Source organism: Rhinopithecus bieti, unplaced genomic scaffold, assembly GCF_001698545.2.
Source record: "Rhinopithecus bieti isolate Rb0 unplaced genomic scaffold, ASM169854v2 scaffold_22453, whole genome shotgun sequence".
NCBI lineage: Eukaryota > Metazoa > Chordata > Mammalia > Primates > Cercopithecidae > Rhinopithecus > Rhinopithecus bieti.
In genome coordinates, this window is record NW_016810682.1 from 13488 (window position 1) to 19765 (window position 6278).

Here is a 6278-nt window from a genome sequence, read left to right on the forward strand (position 1 = left end):
CTTCACAACAGCTCCGTGAGGCAGAGAATATCATTGTCTCCATTCTACAGGTGGGGAAATGAAGCACACCACGGTTAGGTAACCTCCCCAAGGCTGAATAGCCAGTAAGTGCTAGAGCTAGGATTCTAACCCAGCAGTACAATTCCAGAATCCACATGCTTAACCATTTTGCCATGCTGACAAAGTTGGGGCTGAACCCCAAGTCTCCTGACTTCTACTTCAATGCCTATCCCAGTCATATACATGTGTATTGGTACTTATACACACTCCTAACTTTCCCTCTCAGGAGTCTGTATACACAAAGGACATCTGAAGGTGCCTTCTTTAATCAAGTTGCTAGAATTGAGATGCGCGTGGGGAATCTGTGTTGGCACTCCACCCTGAGGAGCACTGTCACCTGAAGAGATAGGCTTCACGTCTCATGTGGAAATTTCCTAGGTATATCCCCCAGTGCAGGCAGCCCTGGGAAAACTGGTTGAAGATGGTGGCAAGGACAGAAATGATGGCTCATTGCCAGTCTATTTGGGGCCTGAGATGAAAGCCCAGGGCTATGGTAGATTCAGCTCAGTGATATGTGGTCAGAGTCCAGGTCATCCCAAGGAGGCAGGTCATGGACCATGGTAGTCATGGAAAACATCTACAACAGGCCAGAGCTCCACAAGGAAGGACTTGAGCTAAACTGGCAATTTGTTAAGAGCTCTAGGTTGCTTGAGACCCATGCTGCCTCCTACCTGCCTTTGACTTCATTCATTCGTTTGTATGTTTAATTATTTATTATTTCATCTGGTCATTTGTTCATTCAACAAATGTTTACTCTGTGTCTTCCACATGCTATTCCCCTGCTAGGCAGTGAGATACAAAGACAAAGAAGATGTAGTGCCTACTGTAGAGGAGCTCAAAGTCTAGATAGATGGAAGAGGGCATGGTTCAGAGAATTCCTGGGGAAGGCAACACTGAATAGAGTCTCCCTGGAAAGAGTAGAGAGGGAAGACCAATGAAGACAAAGGCAACAGCAAGTGCAAAGCTACACTGACATGAGGGAGGCCGGCTCAGTTGGGTACATGCAAACCTTGCTCATACACCATGAAACCTGAATATGGAGGGTGTGAGTATCAAGGGGTACAGAGCAAAGCCAGAAAGAGAAATATGCTACCCTACCTTTGTTACAAGGCAGTGGTTGAGCAGTACAGGAGAAAGTGGAGAGGATGCAGGCCTGGGGATCTGGAGACTGGGGTCCAACCTGAGCTCTGTGCTAATTCAGTAGGTGACCTTGGGCAGGTCTCTTCTGCTCTCTTGGGCAGGTCTCTTTGACCTTCTGTAAAATGATGGAATAGAATTATGATGATGTCTTAGGGGCTCTCTTCCAGCTCTATCATTCTGTGATTCTAAATCCTTTTATAACAAACTCTAGGAGAGGAGCTTTTCTCTTGCAAATGGAGTGTAAAGTTAATCCTGCCTGTGTTGAGGCTAACTAATGTGCGTGTGTGGTTTATCCTACTTCATTAAACCCCAACTCCCCACAGAGCAATGCATGAGGCAGCCTAGGCAGGTAAATACTGAAGTGTTGCTGCACTGGGTCTGTTAGTGGAAAACGATTTCCCCCAACTCTTTCTCAAGTTTATCAACACAAAGCCTATAACCCCCATTTTCCACACTGTTACCTTGCCACATGTGCAGATTTAGACCCAGTCAGAGGGTATGGCAAGTCGGATCCTCATACCTTATTTTTGTGGGCATCCTCCACACCTCCCACCGTGCTGCCAGCAACATCACTGTTATCCATATGAAGAAACTGAAGCTCAGACAGGTCAGGCCACTTGGTAGGTGAGGCACAGCCTTATGTGATATGTGACCCATATAGTGAAGGTAATGCTTCTGTTGACTGAATACTCACCAAGGAGTGAAAAAAACACAAGCTCTGAGGTAAAGTTCTCATGTGAAAAACTTCCCCAAGGTTCTTGCCATTTGTAAAGATCTTGCAGGTTCCAAGTCACTTTTTTTTTTTTTTTTTTGAGACATGGTCTCACTATGTGGCCTACGCTGGAGTGCAGTGGTACAATCTCAACTTACTGAAGCCTCAACCTCCCAGGGTAAGGTGATCATCCTGCCTCAGCCTCCAAAGTAGCTGGAACTACAGGTGCTCATCAGCATGCCCAGCCAATTTTTATATTTTTTGTAGAGACAGGGTTTTATGGTGTTGGCCAGGCCGGTCTGAAACACCTGGGCTCCGGTGACTGTCCTGCCTCATCCTCACAAAGTGCTGGGACTACAGATGTGAACCACCACGCACAGCCACTTTTTCTACAAGTGGCTAAAAGAGAACACTCATTCCAGGTTGTCTCTTGAAAACAAACAGTAATTGTCTTGGACTCCCTCAATTCTTCTTTTATTGTGAAGTATAGTGCAGATACTGAAAATGCATAAAGTATATGTATATACTTTAATGAGTAATTAAAAGTGAATGCTAATAACCCCCATCCTAGCAAGTATATAGAATGTAATGTTGGTTGAAAGAAGCAAGACACAGGCCAGGCACAGTGGCTCACACCTGTAATCCCAGCACTTTGGGAGGCCAAGGTCTGCAGATCACTTGAGGCAGGAGTTCGAGACCAGTCTGGCCAAATGGTGAAACCTGGTATATACTAAAAATAGAAAAATTAGCTGGCCATGGTGGCACGCACCTGTAATTCCAGCAACTCAGGAGGCTGAGGCATGAGAATCGCTTGAACCCGGGAGGCGGAGGTTCTAGTGAGCCAAGGTCGCACTACTGCACTCTAGCCTAGAGAACAGAGTGAAACTGTCTCTGGAAATTAAAAAAAAAAAGAAAAAAAAAGGCAGCATGACACAGAGAATACATCCGGTATAATGCCATTCATATGAAGTTAGTAAAACTAACAGGCTCAATGTTTTGCAGAAGTGGCCCACTCTTTGCACGGTCCTATGCGGTAAGTAGACCTGACAAGACTTTGTCCTCTTTCACCTCACTGAGGATGAACCCTCTGAGGACAGAGAGAGACAGAGGCATTGATTGTTACCACTGGAAGGATGCTCATATGACAACCATTCACTCAACCATTCATTCATTTCTCAGATACTTTTGGGGATTTACTATGTAGGGGATCTCTGGGCTGGGAATGTGGGGGATAAGTTATTAGGGGATCTTTCATAGATCTTGTCTTGGAGGAACAGGAAAAGCTAGAATGAGTTGAGTCCTAAATGGAGGAAAGAAGTGAGGGTTGAGGAGGTGCCTGGCTCTGGGCCAGAACACACCCTCAGCCCCTCTGAAAGAGCTGGAGGGGTGGGACCCACCAAGGATACAAGGCAGAAGAGACTCCTTGGGCCTCAGGAAGAATGGGTAGGCTACCGCAGATGAACCCAGCCAGCTTCCCTGACCAGTCTCTGTATTCAGTCACCTAAGGGTGCTTTATGTGCAAACAATGAATCCCAAAGGAATGAGAATTAGGCTGCAGAATGTGAGAGGAAGGGCCCTGACACTGCCTGCTCCAGTGCCTTTACTTTGTGGACGAAGACACTAAGGTCCAGAGTGAAGTCCCTTTCCAGTGTCCCCTGGATAGCTTGAGGGGAGCCCAAGGACTCGAATCCAGGTTCCTGCTTCCCTTACCAGTGTTCTTCTTCCGCCCAGACATGCAACAGTATTTTCCAAGATGAGTTTTTAGAATCATCAGTTTTGATGGTCATGAAATCTGGAAAAGATCTTAGTGGTAATGTCTAGTCCAGAGGGTCCCAAACCTGCCTGATCATCAAATCACATGAAAAATTTATTTTTAAAAATATGAACTCTGGGACCCCCAGCCCTCAGAGATTGGAGTTTTGGGGTCTAGTAGGAATGGAATTTAGTAAGACAGGTTGGCCATGTATTTTGTTTGCATTTTTTTTGAGACAGAATCTTGCTGTCGCCCAGGCAGGAATGCAGTGGTGTGATCTCAGCTCACTGCAACCACTGCCTCCTGGGCTCAAGCAATTCTTTTGCCCCTGAGTAACTGGAATTACAGTGTGCTACCGTGCCCAGCTAATTTTTGTATTTTTAGTAGAGACGAGGTTTCACTATACTGGCCAGGCAGGTATCAAACTCCTGACCTCGTGATCCACCTGCCTCAGCCTCCCAAAGTGCTGGGATTACAGGGGTAAGCTACCGCGCCCGGGCCCCAGGTGTATTTTTTAAAGCTCTCACTTGCCACCCTCCAGCCCCAGCTGATTCTGATGATTAGCAGGTAGGACGCTCACAGACCTAGCCGACTCTGTCCAGTTGAGAGGAAGAAACTGAGGCCCAGATTAGGCAAGGTAGAGTGACTGGACAAGATTACATGTCATTCTACCACAAATTCTTCTATTGTCCAGGATAGAATTAAGCCAGCCTGCATATCTAAGAGCCTTGATATGTTAAGAGTGTTTTCTCCCAATATGGTTCTTTAGGTGAACACATTTCATTTTTTGAAGCAGCTTAAAAGATTCCCAGCCACACTGCAAGGCACTCAGATCTGTGCAATATTTACAGTGACTTTGTGGTTCATTAAACAAATTTACCTAAGGAACATAAAAGAAATCATCTGGCTGGGCGCGGTGGCTCAAGCCTGTAATCCCAGCACTTTGGGAGGCCGAGACGGGCGGATCACGAGGTCGGGAGATCGAGATCATCCTGGCTAACATGGTGAAACCCCATCTCTACTAAAAAATACAAAAAACTAGCCGGGCGCGGTGGCGGTCGCCTGTAGTCCCAGCTACTCAGGAGGCTGAGGCAGGAGAATGGCATAAACCCGGGAGGCAGAGCTTGCAGTGAGCTGAGATCCGGCCACTGCACGCCAGTCTGGGGGCAGAGCGAGATTCCGTCTCAAAAAAAAAAAAAAAAAAAAAAAAGAAATCATCTTGTTTACAGTGAAATCCTGACAAAAATATGTGTAGCAAAGATAGACAAACACACATAAACCTGGATTGCCAGGTGGGACATGGTTTGCTGCCACATTCAGTTTTTCTCATTAGAACTTGTTTTATTTGAGCATGACTCAGTACCCCATGTAAATGCGAGGTTGTTAATCTTATTACTATATGGAAAACAAATTAATTAGTATGCATGCTTTTGGAGATGAGTTGTTAGATTGGTGTTGGAAAGATTGGGAAAATACACTCATTACTCCAAATGATATCTGATAATACATCTGACTTCCACTTGAAGATCTGTTCCAATATATGGGCAACAAATATAGCTAATAAAAATCAAGCTTTTGTGTTCAGCAGCTAAATGTTCATGTTGGCCAGATTCACACATGAATAACTGCTTGTCACTGTCCATCATCCAGACTCACCTGCAACAGGCAGCTTCTCAGTTCTCAGGTCTGAGCTCACGTCCAATATCCAAAACCAGCTGAGATGATTTATTTTCTCTTCTTGCCTACTACACTTTATTTCTCTCTCTCTCTTTTTTTTTTTTTAATTTTGAGACAGTCTTGCTCTCACCCCAGATTGGAGTGCAGTCGTGTGATCTTGGCTCACTGTAACCTCCGCTTCCCAGGTTCAGGTGATCCTCATACTTCAGCCACTGGAGTAGCTGCAATTAAAGGCATGCACCACCACGCATGGCTAATTTTTGTATTTTTGTAGAGACGAGGATTCACCATGTTGCCCAGGCTGGTCCTGAATTCAAGTGATGCACCCACCTCGGCTTCTCAAAGTGTTGAAATTACAGGCATGAGCCTCTGTTTCCAGCCAAACTTTGTATCTCTTCCCAGTTCACCTGCTCCCTTCTTTCAGCAGTCATAATGAACACACCTCATTTTTCCAGAAGACTGTAAACTCCCTGAGGGTGGAGACTATATTCCAATTAGAGAGTCAAATACATGTTGATCAGAATACCCTGCTGCAGGAAAAATATACAAAGAACAACAAGGAAGTCCTTAAAGTACCAGTGTGGAACAATCACCAAAATATATTGTTAAGTGTACACATACCTCTGCAAGCATACGGTGACACTGATTACCAAGTAAAAAGTAAATAAATAAACAACACACACTAAAAGTAAAATCTAATAAAAAGGATATATTTCCTCAAAGTAAAAACAAAACCAACCAAATACCCACAAAACACTAAAACTAAATAATAAAAAATTGTCATTTGGGGTATCAGATTATAGAAAATCTTTTAATTTAAAAAAATCTGTTTCACATTAACATATTGTTACCCAGACTATTTCATCAGGGATCTCCAAAAGAAGCATAAGGTATCCAGTGTTTCTCAAATGGTTCTCATTGCTTTTAAAAACTGTT